Source organism: Prunus dulcis, chromosome 7 (genome assembly GCF_902201215.1).
Source record: "Prunus dulcis chromosome 7, ALMONDv2, whole genome shotgun sequence".
NCBI classification, from domain to species: domain Eukaryota; kingdom Viridiplantae; phylum Streptophyta; class Magnoliopsida; order Rosales; family Rosaceae; genus Prunus; species Prunus dulcis.
Genome location: NC_047656.1, coordinates 9,457,404 through 9,480,565, shown reverse-complemented (window position 1 = coordinate 9,480,565; position 23,162 = coordinate 9,457,404). Strand labels below are relative to the sequence as shown.

General features: G+C 36.8%; 1 long non-coding RNA gene and 1 pseudogene across 1 annotated transcript; both read left to right on the top strand.

The window, feature by feature from the left end:
* Window positions 1–13,588: 13,588 nt before the first annotated feature.
* Window positions 13,589–16,307, top strand: LOC117635336 (annotated as a pseudogene).
* Window positions 16,308–19,654: 3,347 nt separating this feature from the next.
* On the top strand, window positions 19,655–22,548 carry LOC117634564. Its single transcript, XR_004586793.1, has 2 exons — window positions 19,655–19,897; window positions 22,167–22,548. It is a non-coding gene; the product is annotated as an uncharacterized LOC117634564 (long non-coding RNA).
* The last annotated feature ends 614 nt before the right edge of the window (window positions 22,549–23,162 follow it).

Here is a 23,162-nt window from a genome sequence, read left to right as displayed (position 1 = left end):
TTTACTATGTCGGGGAAATCTTAAAAGGAACATGGGCTTTCAGACTGTTGAATGCATGGGTCCGGATGCTTTGTCTCAGGGCTCATGATGAAGGGCAACTTTAACTTTAACTTTTGCTTTAATCATCCTCTAGATTGAAAGGGCCAAAATCATAGGGGTCTTGCTCATCAGGATAATCACTCCACCGCATTTTTGGGGTTGGAGCTTGTTGACTGGCTGGCTTGGGCTGACTAGTAGATGTTTGTGACGCAAGAGAGGCATCAGAGTCTGCATCATCATTCATCTGTGAGGCTTGAAGCATTAGTTGGCGAGCAAGATCTTGTAATTCGGACTTAGACCTTCCCTCGATTGGGAGAGAAGAATGTGATATGGCAGGGGAACTCTTTTTCTCAGAATGCGGCTTCCTGACTGGAGGAAAATCAGCATAAACATAATCTGCAATACGCTCAAGTTTAAATTTATCCCACCATTTGATTGAAAACTGGTGAGATAGGACTCTGGTTCCCAATTAACCTGATAGGACCATTTGAGGATCCAAGGGACTTTATATTTGGCAAAAAAATGAAGCAAGTTGCGGAAGAATAATTCAGACTCTTTGAATTTATTTTTATTAGTAAAATAATTGACTAATTCTTGCATAGGAGGAGGAAATAAATCAATGATTGGACCATGTTTTTCCCACCAGTGATTGAACCAGTAAGGAAAAGAACTCTTGAATTCGCTGTCAAAGTTTAAGAACCAGGAGTGACTGAAATCAACTGTTTGATGAAGCAAGATAGAATACCATGCTTCGATATAATCATAATAGCTATATTGAAGTTTTGATTGGAGAACTCTGAGATCATAAGGGTGACTACTCCATTCATTTTCATTGATAATTTGGTGAATGTAGAGTGAATGGTGGAGGATGATATGCGGGTTTTCTCTGTCTTTAATTGGCTTAATGGTGATAGAATGGGTCTCATGAAGGATATCTCTGTAATATTTGAGGTTCTTGAACGGTGCTGGTGGAATGAAATGACTATTGGGTGGAAAATAAGATTTAGCAATGGTGATGGGATTAGCAATTGAATTATATTTGGACTCAATGACAAACAAGTGACTATGACTCTTGACCATGTATGGAGATGTCTTATGGTAAGAAGCAACTGGGGGGTTAGTGACGGCGATATCCTGGAAAGGATCATGACTGGAAATTAGAGCATACTGGAAACTAGGGCGAACCTGGCCGATTGTGGCTCCTAGGTTGGCAAATCGGTTACTGATTTGGATAGAAGAGCATCCCGGAAAGGGGATGATCTGGGAAGGAGGCTCATATTTAGCTTGGCTCATTGATGGTGGAAGGACTCGGAGTGACTGGGGTTGAGTGGGTTGGCTTGATTGACCAATTTGACTCTTTTGTTTGTCATTTTTTCTCTTTCTTTTCTTCTTTTGGCCATTGTTTTCCCTGCAGAAATTCTCTGGTAAGGAAAACAGGAATAGAATTCTCACTTCCTCTCAAATATTCAATATCAAAATAAAAAATACTCAAAATAGCTTGCCAACGTGCAAATATTTGTTTGGATGCAATGTTTTGAACATATTTTTCTAATACATGCTTAGCAGACTTACAATCAACGCGGACTAAAAATTTTTGATTTAATAAATCCAACTGAAATTTATTAATGCATAATACAATAGATAGTATTTCTTTCTTAATAGTACTATAATTATTTTGGGACTGAGACCAAATGCCGGAATGAAATCGAATGATTTGCTCAGATTGGCCAGAAGTGACTCAGTTTGAGGATACCTCCATAACCTATATTAGAAGCATCAGTTTCAACAATTTTAAATGAATTAGCAGAAGGAATACCAAGACAAGTAAGAGTCTTGATATGGGCTTTGATCTGTTTAACAATTTCAGTATGAGCAGATGACCATGGAGGAGGATTATTTTGGAGACGATCAAATAAAGGCTTACATTGTTTTCTCAGATTTTGATAAAAGTCAGAAACATAATTTAGAGATCCTAGAAATCTCTGGAGTTGATTCTTGTCTAGGATTTGATCAGGAAACTTATCTGCAAACTGGATGACTCGATCTATGGGACTAATCTGTGACTGGCAGATATTAAACCCAAGAAATCTCACATTAGTCTGGAATAACTTAATTTTCTTAGCAGAGACAACTAAACCATTTTGTTTAACTACTTGTAAAAACTTATACAGATGTTTCCAGTGTTGTTCTATAGACTCAGAGAATATAAGCACATCATCAATGTAAACTATGGAAAAATGACTGAAAGGGTTAAAGATCTCATTCATTATATTCTGGAATTCACTAGGAGCATTCTTGAGACCGAAAGGTATAACATTCCACTCATAATGACCAAAGGGAGTGACAAAAGAAGTTTTATATCTATCAGACTCAGAAATTTGAATTTGCCAAAATCCACTTTTCATATCAAACTTAGAAAAGATGACTGAGTTTTCTAATCTGTGTATTAGATCTCTTTTGTTAGGGATTGGGTATCTAATCCATTCTAAGACAGTATTAAGTGGTTTGTAATTTATGACTAGTCTTGGGACACTACGTTCTAATTCAGCATTTTTCTGTACATAGAAAGCAGGACAAGACCAGGGTGACTTACTTTTACGAATTATTCCTTTTTTAAGTAAATCGGCAATCTCAAGTTTGCAAAATTCCATTAATTCTCTGCTCATTTGAATGGGTCTTGCTTTAGTAGGAATATTTTTCTCACTAAAGGATTTGACATAGGGAAGGCTGACAACATGTTGTTTCCTATGCCAGAACGCATTGGGTAACTCAGAACAGGTTTCTTGTTTTAGTTTTTCTTCAAATTGTTGTATTTGTGATTGTAAGAACTGACGACTTAGTTGTTGCTCAATTCTTTTAGTGGTAACTTCTTCCTGGAGAAATCTTAATTATTTATCTTTGTTTTGGATGACCTGGACTGCTTTGGTGACTGCATTTTTTTGAAATTCTTTTAAATAATGTAACTCGGGTTTGCTCAGAAATTCAAACTTAATCTTTTCTCCTAAGCAGGTGGAAATGACACCATCACTCAACCTGGAAAGGGGTATAGCAGAGAGATGAATGGCAGTCCTAGTATAACTTCATCAGTAATGTTTTTGATTAAGACAAAAGAAGTTTTAAAGCAGATTTTGTTTTGGCAGACATGAGCTTTAGGAATTTCATAGTTCAATTGGAGGGACTTTCCTGAGGCAGTACTTAACGATTCTCTTGACTTTTGGTAATATTTAGTTGGGATTAAACCTTTTTGAATGCAATTAAGGTCGGCTCCTGAATCGAATAAAGCAATTATGTTTAACTCAAAGCTTTTGATAAATATAGTAACTCTGGCATACCATTTTCTAAAATTTACGTGTTTGATTAAGTTAACAGCTTGATCTTGGATAGAGTTTTCGTCATCTGAATTAGTGGGACTTTCTGGTTTAGACTCGGAGGCCTTTTTTCTAACAGGTTAATCAAATCTTGTTTTATTTCATGATTCTCACTTTGTAATTTTTGACTTATTTGCCTTAACTCAATAATTTCTTTTTTGACAGACTTTACTTCTAGGTGTAAATCCTGTAAGGTGACTTCTTTCCTTTTGTTAAATTTTTCTAAGGTTGTGTTCAGACTTATCTTCTGGGAGATGGACTGTTCTGGTTCTTCTTGGCTGATAACTTTTCTTAGTTTTTTTAAGTATTCAGATTTTAATTCTGGATTTTCAACTTTGCTTATTAAGTCAATTAATAATTCTTCTTGTTCTTCTTGTTTGGTGAGGACACTGATTGATTTAGACTTACAACAATTATCTTGGCAACCAAATTGAATTCTGGGGGAGCTGGGTTGTGACTCAGAAGAATATATTTCGGAAGACTCAGTATGGCTAACCATGGTCTCGTTTTCACTAGACTCAGAATTTCTTAACTCAAGGACTTGGATTAATTTGTTCCTATCTTCTTCCGTGATTTTTAATTGTTTGATTGTGTCTTTAACTTTACAATTATTAGCATAATGACCATACTTTTGACATTTATAACATTTTACTTTTCTTTTGTCGGTCTTTTTCTTAAAGCTTTTATTCCTGTCTTTATTGTAATTCTTTTTCCAATTTTTCTTAGGGGAGAATCTCCTTTTACTATAAAATTCTTTATCTTCATTATTGTGTTGAAAGGACTGTTTTCTACGTGAATAATGACGCTTTTTGCTAAACTGTCAGTTGTGATGACTAGACTTATTTTTTCTGGATGGGGGAACAGACTGTAAACCATATTGTTCGCAGAAATTTCCTAATTCATATTTGGCTGAATTTCTTTCAGACTGAATTTGTTTACCAATTTTCATATCGACACACATTCGCATTCCGACTTGATTAATTGTGCTAATTATGTTTCCATAAGTTAAACTATCCCAATCAATATGACCTTGTTCATTACTAAGGGTTGATCGGATTTTATGAGCAAATAAATTTGGTAATCCATTAACAAATTTTTCTTTCCAAAATGGTTGGTTACTATCTTCCCTTACCATGACTTTGGAAATAAACACATCTTTATACCATCTAAAATCAGATAATTTAGGGCATCTTAAATTACTCAATTGATCATGTATTCTGGTAGTAGTATTTCTAGGTGTTCCAATAAAATGATCGACTATTGTGTATAACAATGTGTTGACTCCATCTTCAATGCCTTGACCTATTTGTTCATAAAAAATTCGAAGACCATCTTCATTAAGTTTAAGGGCATGAATTATTCTTTGCTTAGACTCATGGGTTAAGTGATTATCCTACCAGGAACGAAGAGTTCCGGTGAAACCTGTTTCTAACAATGGTACAATTTCAGACTGTCTGAAACTGTGATTGGTGATGTAACTGTTGGCTACCATAGACATGTGTTGAAGCTTATTAAGAATTTCTTGTTCAGAAAGGCCATCAATATTCCATTCATATAATTTATCAGAAGAGACAGAAAATTGACTTTGAGTATTTCGTTCTTCGAACTGGATATCAGGTGGCGTAAGCTTAGGATACCAATTTTTTGTGAGGCTAGTAGGGCTGACTCGGTTTGTTAATCTTTATACTTGTGGACTTTGTTCAAGATCAAGGTTTTTAAACGCATTTTCAATTCTGGAAATAGTACTAGACTCAGTATCTATGTTAGCAATTGATTCAGACTCAGAGGAGTGATTAAAGATGAAAGAGGACTCTGAAACTCCTAAGACTTTGACGCTTGTTTCTACTTTTTCCTTATCTTTCTGTTTGGTTGGAGTTAATTCTTCTAATATTTTTTCAATTTTTGTCATTTTGGTTTTTGTTTTAAAGGTTGGACTAGATTTTAGGTCTTGAAAGGTGACTAATGGTTTCTGGTCATGTGTCTTAGCAGAAATTTCTTTTGGAAGCAATTTGTCGACTTTTGTTTCTATTTTGTCTAATTGTTTACCTATGACGACTAGGCTTTGATTCGTATAATTTTTTTGTTCTATTACCATTTTATTTTCTAAGTCTGGGATTTTAAAAGGACTGGCAATAACTTGTGCATTCTGGTGCTGGATTACTATGAATTCAACTGGAGGATGACTAGCAAGGATCTTAGTGTGATCTATTTTTTCCCAATTTTCTTGAGTTAAGGTCTTTAATTCATTAGATAGATGACGGCTTTCTACAAAATCAAGATAATAAATTTCAACTTTGGCAGTGCGCATGTATTCTTTCCATTCATTAAATATCTGTTGTCTTTTGGTTCTGTCTGGGATTATTGAGTGATAGTTATCTCTTCTTGCTTGATTTTCAGGAGCATGTAAGTGACGTTCTAATTTTTTCCAATTAATTTCAAATTTCTTATTAAGTGCTCGTAGTTGGTTTTCCATTTTGGAACTGGCTTCAACAAAATCAGATTGAGTAGGTGATTCAGGGGATTCAGATTTATTATCTTCTGTTGGTTTACCATAGACGGGCTGAGTGACTTGTGCAGTTTTTCTTAGTGATTCTAATTATAGATCAATTAAATCTTTTTCTAACTCTAGGTCTCGTTCTAGGGTAGAAGAAGAAGCTGCAAAGGAATGCCTTGCGAGGACATGACGCTGGGATTGACCATGTGTTGGTAACTGTTGTAACTGGACTGTTGATTTTTGTGGGGCTTGGTGACCAAAATTGATTTTAAATGTACCGTCTAAATATTTTTGTATGTAATCTAAATCGTTTAGACTACGTTGGATAGGGACTGGAGGAATCTCGGTGGTTAAGGTCCAATCAGTAGGTAAGGTGACATCTGACCATTTGATAGTGAGGGACTCGGACAGTAGCATCAGGTGTATGACTTTGGATTAACAATGTTTGACTATTTGGGCTCTTGTTTAAGGCTTGGAAGTTCATATTCGTACCTGTGACTTTATAATAAATTATGTAGACTAATGATAAGGGTTGACTACCGAGCAAAACATCATAACCTTCAGTTTTAATATTCAAAGTGAGTGTTTTTAATATATGGGGATCGCTCAGGCTGACTGTAAAATCTGGATAACAATCAAAATGAATTGGGCCATTAGCAAGACTGGATTCAATAATTCCTAACGTACTGTCGTTAAAATTATTAAATCTAGCATCACGCAAATAGAGAAGGATAAAAGCTTTTAATGACGGCTACTTGAACTAAACCAATGTGGAGGAAATTGTTTCCATCAGTTTTATGCTTTCTTATTGACTCAAGATTAAGTAACTGACATGTCTCGTGATTTTTACTTAGGGCATAAACTTGTTCGACTGTCTTAACATGGGTGGTTGACTTAAAATTGGATAAAGACCATTTTTTCTTATAGATGTCTTGACTGGGGACTCTAGGTATATTCCACTCTTTATAATCTAGATTACTATTATTCTCATATTCAATTTGTTCTTCATTTACTATCTCTGGAAGACTACTATTGGCTCTAGAGCTGCTAGAACTGTAAGAGTTGGTTCTAAGAAATCGACTCATTTTTACTCAAGGTTCTGGGTTTGGACTCCTAAAGAAAAAAATGAACAGAAACTTCTAATACAGACTCCATGGGTAACAGGACACCTAAAATTCTCTCGCCCTCCTACTAATGCCACTACCGTTCAGGCCTCCCTGGGACTTACTGAACGGGTCTTACGATTTGGACACTAAGAGAGAGAGGACAGGTGAACTGAAAACCAAAAGAAGAAAAGAAGAAACTGAACACTTTACAACTCAGAAAACCTAAACCAGCCACTTGGTATATATATATATATATATATATATATATATATATATATATGTATATATAACTATACAATATACTCATCACACTACCTAGGTACCGAGGAAACAATCCAACCGGGGGATCGTTTGACTAGCATGCAGGATTTTCAGGTGCTATCTTGCGTCTAGAGATGAGCAGTCCAACCAGGGAACGAAACTCCATAGCTTACACACCAGAACATGCAAGGCCATGTGTAGCTCCAATACTAAGTCCTACGCGCGTAAACTGGATCATCACATCAGAACATCCAACGCCATGTGTGATGATCCCAAGCAATATACAGAGTCTTCCCGTACGCCGGAACATCCAACGCCACGTGTGAGACTGATAACCTATTCTTCCCACACGCCGGAATATCCAACGCCACGTGTGAGAAGCCTAATAATTGGGGAAGGTATTTACATAGTGTAATCATACAACTTCTCTCAACAACCCCTCATATTCTTCAAGTTCTTCCACAAACTCACCTCAACAACCCAAGTATCCCACCTATAGACAATATATATAACACTCTCGATACCCAAATATGCCAAACCCACAATATATTGCCAAAGCGCTATACAAACATCAAATTCAACCCATGAATATAATATATTCAATAAACCATTAAAAACATTATGTATAAATCTTTGATCAATAAAACCATGCATATGATTGAAAACAAAGTCTACTCACAAGTATTCCCACGCTGCCTGACCACGAGAGGGTCCTGCCTGCTGAGTACGTGCAGTCGGAGCACCTATTTCGAGATACGAATCCTTAATTAATATAAAATTACTTCGAAGTGAAATCATAATTTAAATACTTAAATCCCCATGTTCCCAGTACGTGTACGTTGAACGAGGTATCCTAAGGTCCAGTTACAGGTTTAGGAATCGCTCACGATTGTACGGTTATCGTTAACCCACAAACTTTGAATTATTGAATCGAAACATCCGGGGCTCCAATTCATGATCCGTGAAGTCCTACACGATTTTAGGAATACCTAGAACAACATATTTTAATTGGGAAACGATCCAACGGTCAGAACCTATCAGACCCGGATAACGCACAATATGCGAAAATCAGTTCGATAGTCAAACGACGTCTGAATTGAGATCCGTGAAATCCTACGCACTCGTGACAACCTAAGGATCTCGTCGGGACAAAGTGAAACTTCACCACCCTTGCCCACGCACCGCCACACGCACCGGCAGCGCGTGGTTGTGTAAAATAAATTTCGGCGACGGAAAAACTCCACACCTAAGCTCACTCTTCCTACCCTAGCTTCTACTCGAGGTCAGGATTACATCATTGAACTATGGGGAGGTCCAATTCAGACGGCAACTGGCCGAAATTTCACTTTGAAATCCGGCCAAAACCTAGGCTTTCAAATCGGTTCCTAGACAACAAATCGATCCAAACCTATGCAATAGTCAGCTAGACCAAGGAAAAAGAGGAAGAAACCTCACATTTTTCACCGGAATCGGGAGGCGGAGGCGACGGCGCGACGTCGGAAAAACTCGGGTTTGAACCAGTCGATGCTATCGGCGATTCTCGCGTTTTCCGGCGGGGACTTTGGGTGGTTCAGGTTCGTGGCTTCACGACGAGTCAAATGGGACCGGATGTGGCAGCGGTGTGGTGGTTTCTATCTTGGTGAACAGTAACGGGGGAGGGGGAGGTCGCGCGCAGAGGGAGAATCGGGAGAGAGAGAAAGAGAGTGAGGTAAAAGTGAAAAAAAAATCAGATTTTTTACTCTAACCCTTTTCGAAATAGTTACAAGTTTGCCACTGAATTACTTTTGATCACCAAATCTTCGTTACAATCCCGATTCAAGCCTACTGCGTGTCTACGAATTCGTCTCAGTATGAACTACCCAAAAATACTAGTCGTGGTCCTAACATCCTTCCGGATAAGAAAATGACCAATTTACCCCTACCCCAAGGGTAAATTCATAATTTCACTTTAAATAAATTAAAATATGAATTAAATTTGGAGTCGGGGTGTTACATGGCTATTATATAGTATTTTGTTATAAAACAATGCGCGTATTAAGCATTGGGAATATGTATATATATGTATATAATATGTGAATATATAGTTTGTTTGTCTTTAAGAAAAGTGTATATATGTAATAACCCAAACCAAAATATCTAAAAATTAGGATTAATCTATTTTACCAAAAAGACGATTTTGCCCTCGCAATATTTAATAGGGAAAAGTTGACTTTTTGACTGTGAAGGAATTTGGCAGTTCCGCTTACGCCGTTGCGTAGAGCACGACGAAACGAGTCTGTAGACACGGAGTGGACTCGAATTAGAGTTGTAACGAAGAAAATACGGTCAAAATACCGCGAAGGGCAAAACGGTAATTTGGACAGAAAGTCAGATTTTTATCCCTTTCTCTCTCTCCTCCCCTCAGATTTCTCTCTCCTCCCGATCACGCCCAGCCGCGACATGCCCTCCTTTCCGTCGCCACCCCGGCCACCACAGGCCGAGCTGATCTCCGGCAAGGGTGCCAAACTAACCGCCACTCCCCCGCCGTCCTTCCCCGACCCGTCGCCGCCCTTGCCTCGGCCGGAGCTCGCCGGAATCTGGATTTTCCCGCCGATTTCCAGTCCAAACTTCAAGCTCTTCGTTCTCCTTCAATTCTCCACCAAATCGATCGAGTAAGGTTTGGATTCTCAGCTATTTTTCGTGCTCTAACTGATGGTTGGCTGGGTTTTGATCGATTTCACCTCTAGATCACTCGATTTTCAACTTGAAAATCGGTCGAATTTCGGCTGCCGTGATCGGCCGTTTCTGGCCACTTTTTGGGGGTTGTCCAAGAACAAAAGTGACTCCAAATGGGGTGTTTTACCTAGGATAGAAGTTTGGACTCTCGGTTTTGAGTTTTTCCGGCGACCAGGTATCGCTTTGGACACCCAAACTGCCCGCGAATGTGGCGGCGCGTGGGTGAGGGTAGTGAAGTGACTCTGTGTAGTTTTGCGATCCTCGTGTTATCACGAGCACGTAGGATTTCGCGGATCTCGATTTGGAGTCCGTTTGAGCCCCGAACGGATTTTTCATATTGCACGATCCTTGGGTGCAGTGTATGGATCGCACTCAATTTTGGATATGTCGTACTACAGGACTTCAGGATCGTGTAGGATTCGACGGATTGCGAATCGGAGTCCCGGATACTTTGAAATCGCGAACCCTGGGGCTAGGGTTTGGATTTTAAGCGATAATGCGATATTGGCTAATCCAACCGTCCTTTTCGGACCAAACTCGCGGAACATGGTTCTTTCTCTGTAAGGGACCTTTAGAGAATTCCAGATTGGCCATCAGAGATCGTGGACCCCACGGGGTTCCGGATCGGCCGGTCTGACAGTTTATCTCTTAGAACAGTTTTGGATCTTTTAAGACCGTTCTAATTGTCTGAAAGGTTAAGTGGACATAGGATTGACTTTAAAATGAGGGCACGCATTTCTAGGAGCCGGGGCAGGGTGTTTAATTTAATTCTGTTATTGAGCAGTTTGATTAATTTAATCTTTATGGGTAATCAGGCATCAATGGCCCGATAGAATCACAGGAGGGACCTTCAAGAGGTCCAGCTAGCTCGGACCAGCAGTGAGTGGACTTTCTTTCATAAATGATTTTATATAAATGAGTTATATAAATGATTTATATACATGAGTTTACATAAATAATATTGATTTTATATAATTCAGTTTTATAAATGAGTTTATATGAGCAAATTTCATTATTTGATTTTGAATAAGTTTTATCGAATGCTTTCCGAGCATGATTAGTACAGTAACAGTTCTCTAATTTTATGCTGCTTAGTTATACAAACTAAAAGTTATAGAAACAGAGTTTGAGGTTCGAATCAGATGAGATAGCAGCAGAATTGAGATTGCAGTTATTAATCAGATTTTTCTAAAATTATTTATTTTTGAAAACCACCATGTACCCGCTCTTTATTTGGTGATTACCCTCAGACGGACCGATGTCTATGTACATCTAGTCTGTTTACAGTTCTGTCAGTGCACTTGACATTGCCTCACGAGTTTCGGGGACGCTCGGACCGTGAGTGCCAGGATTTGCGGCTCGGCAGACTTGGTGTCCCAAGACCTGCCAGGATTTGCGGCTCGGCTGACTCTGTGTCCCCGAGACCTGCCAGGATTGCGGATCAGGCTGACCACGGTCCCTTGAATCCTGCCAGAGCGGCTCGAGTTGACTTGGTGTTGTCAAGACCTGCCCGCGGATCAGGCTGACCGTAGTCCCCTGTATCCTGCCAGTTTGCGGCTCGGATAGACTGCGTGTCGCCCGAGACTTGCCAGGGGAATTGACGGATTGACAGGGTACAATTAGGTGGTAGTTTTAAAGGAATTTGAGCACTTTTATGCAGCTATTGATGTCAATCATTTTATATCAGTTTTCTCATTATTCGTGCATGTTTTATACCTCCATATAATTGTTCAGTTTTACAAATTTATATATACATACGATTATATATACATTTAGATGAATACCTTATATTAAACACAGATGAACTTTGGCTTTACTTATCAAGTTATTTTTACCATGGGGGTTATTATGATTATAAACTGTTTTCAAGAACATTATGTTTGGTCCACTCACACTTTCAACTTGTTTTTCGCCCCCAGGCCGTAGAAGTGCACAGGATCCACCACCGGGCCACTCTTAGCTTCTGCACCGCCAAAGAACGTAGGATTTTATTGTAAAAGTTCTTGAGATCTTGTAAATTAGTAGAAAATGCTCTGATATCTAGTTTTAGTGGAAAACTTGAACTGGTGAATGCTTGGTTGTTTTATTCTGGCAGTTGGTGGAAGATTATTTGTTTGTTTAACAGGTGGAAGATTTTGGGTTTAGACAAAATACATGGGAGACTCTGCCGAATTTTCGGCAGGAGTCCAAAGAAAGTTTTAATAGTAACTGTAGCAAGAAGGGTAAAATGGTCATATGTACCCGACAGTTGCCAGGTGTCGGACACGCACAGGGCTTGCTTCGAATTCCAAAGTGGAATTGGGATCGGGTCGTGTCAATATAACCGTTGTATTTTGAAAAATCACATATGAGAAGGGAAAGTACGTTCATGTTCATGTATAATACACGTGTGTTATGAGATGAAGAATCAATTGAAGAAAGAAAATACTTAGGGGCCGTCTGGTAACATTTTCGGAGAATGTTTTCTGAGAATATTTTTAGAGAATGAAAACGAGAAAATGAATTCACATTTTCATGATTCGAAAATGCATTTGGTAGATTACTTGGAAAACAAATTCAGAAAATAAAAACAATGAAAAAGTGTCTGAGAGTATAATTTGAGAATAATAATATGTGAGTTATTTTTCAGGTGTAAATTTGCTAATTTCAGTTCTAAATTTTTTTATTTATTTTAAATTATGATATTTTTAGAGGCCAAAATTATTATAAACAATGAAAAGAAAAAGATATTTAAAGCCCAAAAACTATTTTTTCTCCTTTTTTTTTTTTTTCTTCTTCTCATTTTTCTCCTTTTCTTTCTTTCCTCCTCTTTTCTTCTTCCTTTCCTTCGCATGGCCGTTTCTTTTTTTTTTCTTTTTCTTCCTCTTTCCTTCTGTCCTTCTTTCTTCCTCTTTTCTTCTTCCTTTCCTTTCCAAGCCGCCCCCACTCCTCCTTATTTCCGTGGTATGAATCCCATAAACTCTCTCTCTCTCTCTCTCTCTCTCTCCACTAATTAATGGTTGTGGTGGTTTGATTGAGTGGTGATGGCGGTTGAGCTGGGTATGTGGGGGTTCGATTGGGTGATGATGGTGGTTGAGCTGAGTACGTATGTGATGGTTCTTCTTCTAGTCTCTGTTTTTTTTCTTTTCTTCTTTCTCTGTTTTTTTTTTTTCTTAGTTTGCAAATTTGTGTGATTTTGGGTCGGAGAAGATGGATGTTGTTCCTGTTGGTGGGTTTATCGGTTGTCAACAGAGAGAGCTAGAGTGGTTGATGGGATGCATTCTCGTGTCTTCAGAAAACATTGAAAACGAAATCACTGAAAACAACTTTTTATCGTTTTCAACTTTTTGTTCACAAAGTTAGATTTGTTTTCAATGTGAGGGAAAACGAAAACGATGCACCAAACGAACGTGTATTTGCGAAAACAAGAAACGAAAACAGAAAACGGGCTCTAAAATATTACCGAACAGGCCCTTATATTGTCGTAGAAATAGCTGGCTTATGTGTTATTGTGCTTTCTTGCTTTTAACCTAGCTTATTGCTTTAGAAATAGATAATTACTTGCTGAATAGCTCAAGTTTTTGCGCAGGTACGACACATTGGAGCAAGTTTAAATATTTGGAACCATGTCTGGCCCAGGACCACAATCTACACCTGCTTCCACAGAGCCTAAGCATCCTTCACGTCATCTGCTAGAAAAAAGCCTAGTACGTATGATATCTGTTTAATATGAAGAAGAGTACAACGAAACATTTCGTGACTATACATTCAGCACAAATTAATTCGTCATATGACTTGATTCCTTTAAATCCTACACAGGAGAAGCATAATTGGACTTATGTGTGCCCCTGCACAAAGCTGCAATAAAGGGTGATTGGGATACCGCTAAAAGAATCTTAACCAATAATCCTACACTTTTAAGTGCTAGCATAACAAAAGGATGGCAGACTGCTCTTCACATTGCAGCAGGTGCAAGGCAGATTCACTTTTGTGGAGGAACTGGTCAAAATGATGGATGAAGAAGACTTGGCACTTCAAGACAAGAAAGAAAACACTGCATTGAGTTTTGCCGCCGAAGCTGGATCCATAGGAATTGCCAAGATTATGATTCAGAAAAATAAGTTCTTGCCAACAATTCAAACTGGTAAAGGACCGACACCGCTCTTTAAGGCTGCTTTGCTAGGACAATCTGAAATGGCGTGTTACTTATACCCTAAAACGTATCCAACGCTAAATGAAATGAACCGCAATGCTCTATTTTTTTCTTGTATCGATACTGGTCTTTATGGTAAGTTGCACAAAATTCTTCTTCCTTATGTTTTTCTCTCTCTCTCTCTCTCTCTCTCTCTCTCTCTCTTTTAATAAAAAAAATAGCATTTATCAAATTAATGATGGAGCTTGTTAAACATTAAACATTAATACTTCTAGTAATTTAATTGGAAATTTTTTTGCCTTAATGTTATGTACCCTTTAATTCTGTTGAGATCTCTTCTATATTTTTATGTGCACTTAGAAGTGAACAAGAAGGAATTAATTAAAAACTTTTACAACTGGTTTATTTCAAAATTCTTAGCATTCTTTCTTTCTTATATCCCTATGAAATTATGCAGATTTAGCCATGAAGATGCTAGAAGATGATACAACACTAGCAACGGCCCATAATTCCAATGCAGAAACTGCCTTACATGTCTTGGCTCGAAGGCCTTTAGAATTTGGTGGCCGAAGTACTTTAGGAATGTGCAGTAGGCTCAGGAAATCATGTGAGTTGATTCTTTGAAAATTATATATGATATTGACATGTGTCGTAATTAGTTGTGTGTTTTTGTTTATTTGGTAATCTTGATCTTGTTGTTTATTGACCTTTTTACATCTTAAAAATTAAGTAGTCTCAGGCATTGAGGATTCGTACAAAAGCTCGAAGCAAACTAAAGCCCTAGAACTAGTCGAATGCCTTTGGAATCAAATCTTGAAACACGACGATGACTATGTCATGTGCCTCATCACAGAACCTTCGGAAGTACTATTTGATGCGACGAGATTAGGAAATTATGAGTTCCTGTCTGTGCTTATTAATGCTTATCCAGATTTACTATGGGAAACTGATGACGAAAATCGAACTATGTTCCATGTTGCAGTCTTGTATCGTCATGCAAGTATCTTCAATTTAGTACATGAGACGGGTTCAATCAAAGACATCATAGTGACATATACTGATGATGAGAATAACAACATTTTACATCTTGCTGCAAAACTAGCACCTCAAAATCAACTCAATCTTGTGTCAGGAGCAGCTCTACAAATGCAGCGAGAGTTAGTATGGTTTGAGGTACCTCTCCTTGTACCCTTACAATCTTTACCATTTTATTATGTGTTAATTGTCTTCTTTTAAACATTATTGCCCTTTTTGTAAACATTTCTTTTTTATTCAACAACTGTACAGTTACACGAGATTCGAACTCATGTTATCTTCCAATAACACAAAGTGAAGACTAAATTACAAACACTCAAAAGCTCTTATCTATCATAGTAGCAGCTGTCAAAAGGCGTTGCACAATATAAAATAACATTGAATCTAAGTCTAATGAAATTGATTGGGATGAAAAGTAAGCTCTTGATAGAATGTGTTGGTGGCCTCCTTATTACTTCTACATTTATTTTAAACAGTTTCAATCGCTTGCACGTAAAATCTTTATGTCCTTCAATTTTCATCATCGATTTTTCCTATGACAGGAAGTGAAAAAGATTGTTCAACCTCTGTCCATAGATATGAAAAACAAGGACGGCAAAACACCTCGAGAATTATTCACTAGTGAGCATGAGGGGTTATTGTGTAAGGGAGAATCATGGATGAAGAACACTGCAAATTCTTGCATGCTTGTTGCGACCATTATCACCACTGTCGTGTTTTCAGCTGCATTTAGCATACCGGGTGGTATAGCTGATGATACAGGAGCACCAAAATTCCTAAAAGATACAGCATTTCTCATCTTTGTCATATCAGATGGAGTAGCACTCTTCTCCTCTTCAACTTCCACGCTGATGTTCTTGTACATCCTCACCTCGCGGTATGCAGAAAACGATTTTCTCAAATCCTTACCGTTGAAGTTAATGGTAGGACTCGCATCACTCTTCATCTCCATGACGTCCATGATGATAGCCTTCAGCACAGCCTTCTATTTATCTTGTCACTACGGATTACGTTTCGTCTCGGATTTTATATTTATATTTGCATTTGTTCCAGTTGTCTTGTTCGTTTTCTTGCAATATCCACTCTTGTACGATATGTTCTTATCGACATATTATTCAAGTCTTATATTTCAGCCAAGAAAACATATGATCCAATAGAAAATCCTCAATGTTTAACCTTACCCCTAGTATAATGTGTATCTATGCATTATAATTGAGGAAAAATTTGTAATCAAGTACTTTAGTAATGGTGATATTGATTCAATAAGTCTTCGTACGTGTGCTTGAATCAACAACATTATCTGAAAGGGGGTTTTAGATTACTATAGTTCGAAAATCCTATATATGCATTTTTTTCCTACTAATTTTGAATCGTGAATGTTTGAACCTCTGCAATCTACTTAATATTCTAGAAACACTAAGTCTTTTTTTGGATCGTATGGAAACACTAGTCTAACACAGAGCATATCAATATGTACCTACAAGCTTAGAGAATTACTAGTGACAACCTAAGCACCCAAAAGGATCCGTCAGTCTAGGCATCCCCTATGCTAGCAACAACTATGGTGAAAGTGTGTGAAGGCTTCATAATTAAGTAAACACCAAAAGCAGAAAATGATGACTAGTCAACTGCAAGAACACAAACCCAGAAATACATGAACATCATGCGATGACTAGTCAACTGTCAAGAACACAAACCTAGAAAATTACAGAGATGCAAACCAGAAATTGTTCACCCAGAAACCCACCATTGGGAAAAACTAGGGGTCATCAACCGACCAGGCAATTCATTAAGCGAAAAGATCCTTACAAAGAAACACTAGCAAGCTCAACAAATCTTAGGTCTATTTAGGAAGATGAGCTATATCTCCTTTGTGCAATCTTCTTCTCCAACTTAACAAAACCAGCAGCTTAGTCTTTCATGGCAATGGCAGCTCCTTTAGCTCTTTCATCCTATGGCACCAGCTAGCGAGCTCCAACTTAGACAAAAACAAAATTTGGATTCAAGGAGTAAATGACTAATTTCTTCAAGAAACCATACTCTTGAAGAAATCAATCTTGAATCTGACCTAGATATGTATGAGAAAGTGTTTGATATAGCAAGATGAGGTTTTCATATTTCAAATGCAGTTTTCGAAAAATCAATTTTGAAAACTCAAAGATGAAAAATATGAAGGTTCACTCTTGTGGAAGAAGAAGAGAAAGTTTTCTAAGAAGCTTTCCAAACCTCACCCACAAAAGAGACGGCTGCCAAATGAGGAATTCTTTGACTTTTACAAAAATTCCTAGGTTAGAATAGACACATGGCAGCTGAGAAATTCGTAAAAAAGGACAAAAAAATGGTTAAGACCCAGCTGAAAACAGTGAGCTGGAAATCGTAATTAAAACAAAGGTTGACAAGTCATATAAAGGAATCATAATCTTCAGAAATTTAGTGAATGCAATGTAGAGTTTACCTTTGTCAAAACACATTGTTGTCCATCATAACGTAGCTAGATAAGAACACCTAGAGAAGCAATTTTTAATCTAAACTTAGAGCTTGGGAAATTACAATGATTGTCCTATTACAAAATTGTCAAGGAAAGCTAAAAGAAAATCACAAAATGCATACACTTACAACTAGAAAACCTTAATTTTAGTCACAAATCAATACATAGCCAAAACTATTGGGTTCGTGGATAAACGTAAGAATTGAGCGACTGGGTCCAAGTCGAGAGGTCCCAAATACCAAATTGATATCTGGAGTGCATTTCATTGTCGTGATGTAAAATTAATGAATAAAATAAGAGCGCCAAAAAAAAAAAAAAAACAAACAAACAAAAGCTAAAAACACTTTCAAATTGTTTTAAAAAATAAGGGTGATTTTAAAAACTAGATTTCACTTTTTTGAAAACTGAAAACAACATATTTTACCAAGCCTGTTAGTGCATTCTCTGTCTCAACTATCTTTTGAGTTTTATTATACAAGATAGGACTTTCTGATTTCTAATAAACCGGTTATATTAAAATTAAAATAGCCAAAATAAAAAACCATGAAATGTTCCAAATTCCCTAAGTAATAAATGACACATAAATAAATAAATAAATAAATAAATAAATAAATATATATATATATATATATATATATATGCAAACAGGGCCGGAGCCATGTAGGGGTGGTCCCAGGCCTCACCTCAATCTGTTGATCCCTTGTATTTATATATTATATTATATTATATTTGGGATATTTACTCTAAAATAAATAATATATTAGGTTTTTTTTTGTCTACAAACTGACTATTAAACTTCTTAATCGCTGTTCTACTTTCAATTAGATCTCCTCGCTAGGTTATGATATTTACGTTAAAAACTCCTAAGCTTTTTTTTCTTCTCTTTCTCTTACTCTTTTGTTTATTTTAGGGAGATTTACTATTAGGGGCCCAAATTATAAAAAATCTCTGTATGAAATGGACTTCAGAAACACGCCCAAAACTCATTTACAACATACAAATAGGATTTTAACTTTTTATAAATTACAAAACTGCCATCAATTTCTTAAAACAAGCTCAACTCCGAAACCTCATAAAAATACCCAAAACACTCAATAGGGTATAAAAGTAATTTAATAAGGCCAGCTGTCATTTTTTGGGTTTGTTTATAGAAATTAAATGGGGTAGGGTTTATCTATATTATTAGTGCTAATAATGGGTATATGACTAAATATTTTTTTTAGAGAGATTCACAATTATACCCAATATAAGGGCCCAAATTATAAAAAAAGCTTAAGCTTTATGAAAATTTTCCCTCCCTTTTTACATGTTTGAGTAAGGTACTTTAGTAATCAGATTTATGAATTTTTTTTTTTTTTTTGTATTTCTTCTCTATGTTAGAATATAAGTTATTAACTTTTGAGTCTTTATAGTGTAGATGATAAGATTAATATTTAAACATTTTATAATATAAAATTAAGGACAATTGTGATTGTAATAAATGGATAAATTATTAATCAATATAAAAGGATATTATAAAGTAGACTAAATCGAATGATAAGTATCATATTAACTTAATAACCAATTAGCACTTGAACACTCCCATGGATGGATAAATTATTAATCAATATGTAATGTATCACTTCGCTCCAAATTGACATATCTTTTTAGGAAGTTTCCTGCAAGTTTCCCTTCAATTATAACCAGCTTTGGTCAAGTGTCTTTTGACTCTTGCCGCACCACCGACAATATAATATCATTTCGTCTTTGTTAATTATTAGGTGGTGGTGAGTGAGCGTCGTCTTCTTCCACCTGAAAAGAAAGCTTAAGCTTTTCAATTTCAAGTGCACTACTTTTCCACGCCCTTCGGGTCTTATTTAAAACTATATATTTTCGACATTTTTTTACCCTTTAAAAATAAAATAAAACAAAACACTAATTATATATAATATATTTGGAGGGAAAGTTGAAACTATAGCCAGCCACGTACCGAGTCTTAAGAGAATATTTTCCCCGTTTTCAGTTGAGACCAATTATTAATGTCTTCAAGTTTCCCACTAAGCAAAGCTAGAGAGAGAGAGAGAGAGAGAGAGAGAGTGGAAGTAGTTCTGTTTCGCTACAAGACTTTCGAAACGCTTCCTTCCTAGCTATATATAACCTTCAAGTTTCCACCATCCATGCTATATTTAACTAGACAAGAGTGGTCTCTCTCTCTCTCTCTCTCTCTCTCTCTCTCTCTCAAGGGTGGTGCTGGCGTCTGCTTAGCTTTTGATGTGTCTTGTAAGTAACCTGCTTATCCATTCCTCCGGTTAATTAGTTTTTGATCTGTCTCTCAAAACTCCCACACTTATTCTTTGATGGTCCGTTGACAAATTTCATATCGATTCTTGTTATCTGGGAGCAAATTTTGACCTACGTGAAAGTTTGCATGCATATTCTTCAAGATTTTTGTTTTCCTTGTGTCTGGATATTTACTTTATTAATTATTTGTACGGACATGATTCATGCTCTTTTGCTTTTTCACTTCCATTATCTGTATTTGTTTTTATTGATCCTCCTCCTTCCCTGTGTAAATCTTGTGCGATTTATGGGTTAAAAAAAATGATGGAACGTAGTTCCCCATGTATGTATCATCAAAGTAGGAAGCCGAATAGAAGAGGAGGAGCGACTAAAATGGATTTTTTGATTTTTTTTTTTGGGGGGGGGGGAAGGTCCTCTCCTGATGATGATCTACCCAACTTTCTGTTATCCTTCTTATTCTCTGTAAAAAAACCCTAAACCCCTCCTCTCTGCGCGGCGCTACCTTTTTTTTGGTGGGGAGGAGGAGGGAAGGAGGTCCTCTCCTCCTCCCCTTTCCTCTGGTTTTCTCTTCTGTATCCTGATACCTGCTGCTTGTGAATCTCCTTGTGGACACTGTCGGCCCCTGTTCTCCCCTTCTTTGTGGGTGTTTCTGCTCTCCCCTTTGTGGGTGGTCTGCTCTCCCCTTTAGTGGGTGTTTTGTTCTCCTTGGTCTGAGGCTTCATGCCTGCTACCTGGTTAGATCCCTCCCATCTCCACTATTCCATTCTTCTCAGAGCTGTCCTATGGCCATCGTCGATTCGATTGCCCGTCTCCTCTTGGTGCGTTGGTGTCTACGATTCCGGTGGTGAAGATGTTAGTTCTCGGTTGTTGATGGTCAACACCCAGATCCCCCCACTTCCCTTTCGATCCGGTTTCACCACCTGGATACAACGGCCAACCCAAAACGCGATCTCTCGGTACCCCTTGGAAGGTGTGTAGAGCCGCAGCAAAGCTCCGGCTCGGGTTCCTGCACCACCTCCTTCCTGCTCCTTGGTTCCAAATCTTGTGCCTTTGGACAGCTTTGAGAGTTGCTGGCTTTTGTGGTAGATCTGTGGTGTGGTTCTGTTTTTTCTGTAATTTTTTTGGTTTTCAATTTGGTGTTGTACGATGTTTTACTGCTTTTAGTTGTGGAATTTTCTTTTGTTTATCTGTTGATATCTCTGGGACAATCTCGTTGTTCTTGTTCATGTGATATCTTCACAGATTAGTTTGTTCCTAGGAGCTTCCTTACTTGGTTGCTAATTTGGCTTTTGTATCTCTTTACCTTCCCTGTGTTTTACTTGGGAGGTTCTGTTTCTAATGAAGATTTGATCTTCCTGACCCCCAAAAAAAAAAAAGAAAAGAAAAAGAAAAGCATATTTTGACTCCATTTTATTAATTACTCTTTATTTAATTCAACTAATTCGAGAATAATTAAGCTCTTCTGTATGTGTAGCATGCAAGTTGGGCACACCAATACAAATCATGTGGGATCCACTCATTGGACCACATCTTTTGTTAATTAGGGTCGGTTATCTATATCTATATATATAAAGTAAAAGGTAAAGAATGATAAAATATTCAAAATACCAGAAAATGTCATTGGTTAATGTAAATATTAAAAATTGGAATTATTTATCAAATAAGGATAATATGGTAAATTTACACTTTTTCATATTAAAAAAAATTAAAATGAAAAGAAAAATCAAATAATGGATCATATTTTTATGAAACACAACTACCAATTATCTTTTTAAATTCTAAAATAAATTTAAATTTTTTTAAAAAAAGCCTCTCGCATGCGCGAAGCGCATGTAGAGAGGCTAGTATATATAAAACAAAAGGCAGAGAATGGTGAAACATTCAAAATACCAGAAAATACCATTGCTTAATTCGAACACATTAAAAATTTAAACTATTAATTAAATGAGGATAATATGGTAAATTTACATTTTTCCATATTAAAAAATTAAAATAAAAAATAAAAAAAGATAATAGGTCATATTTTTATGGAATATAACTATTCATGTTATATTTTTTTAAATTCTAAAAATAAAATAAAAAATAAAAAAGAAAACCAATTGGCACATGCGTGAGCATGTGCCAAGGGGCTAGTGTAATAATTATCAAAGAAATTACTAGTTAAAATATAATCAATTAGATGAGAACCTGCTAATACAAAATAACAACCTACTAATTTAAGTTTTTATTATTTATTTATTTTGTGCAGGTGCATGCGTGCATATGGCTACACAGATTAATTTGGCAAGCACATCTAGCACACAAGCACAACATGTACCAGCAGCTGAAATCCAATTAATGGCTGGCGCTCCAACAACAGGACTAGGCATTGTGTGATCCATATAACCAATTTGCCTCAACCTAAGACCCCTTCACTCCATCTACTAGAGGAAAACAACGGTACGTAACATCCATCTCTCTCTCTCTCTCTCTCTCTCTCTCATCATTGGTAGTCCCTTCTTTTATGATAAATAAGATTTTTGTGTATTGCATGACATTATTGTTACAAATTTGGCCATACATTTTCTAAAATTACAATAATGCAACTATGTCATGTATTTGTGGTTAATAAAGTTAAAAGCCTTGGTCTATGCACCTGACCCGAGCAAGGGCGGAATCATGAATTTTTCGACCGGTAGGCTAGCTAAATTTTTTAACTAAAATAAAACTATGCATTAAATCATATAAACCATGCTAATAGTATACATTAAATCAAATAAAAGTATAAACCACGCAAAGTATGCGTGAAATAATATGTTCAACAACATAATTAAAAGTGTACTTATTGAAGTTGTGCCCTGAGATCCTTGAGAGAATTGAAATCTTTTGTTATTACATCTGAATTGATATTGTCAGCAAGTTCTTTTTCAATGTAGACAACCATAGAATCTGCTACAAACTCATTCTTCATCTTGTTGCGAAGAGCTGTTTTAACAAGTTTCATAGCTGAAAAAGCTTGTTTAGTAGTTGCCATAGAAACAGGGAGAGTTAGCACAAGACGGATCAACCTATCAATCAAATGATATCTGTTTGACCTTTTGTTTCAACTAATCCCCGACATAATTCAGAGAGTGTAGACACTTTTTGAAGTATAGGATGATGAGGTACGTCTGCCTCGTAAAGTTTTAGCTGGCATCTTAAAATATGTAACTCTTTTGGAGTAAAATCTTGAGGATAAAATCTCTCTGCAAGGCTGCAAATTTTA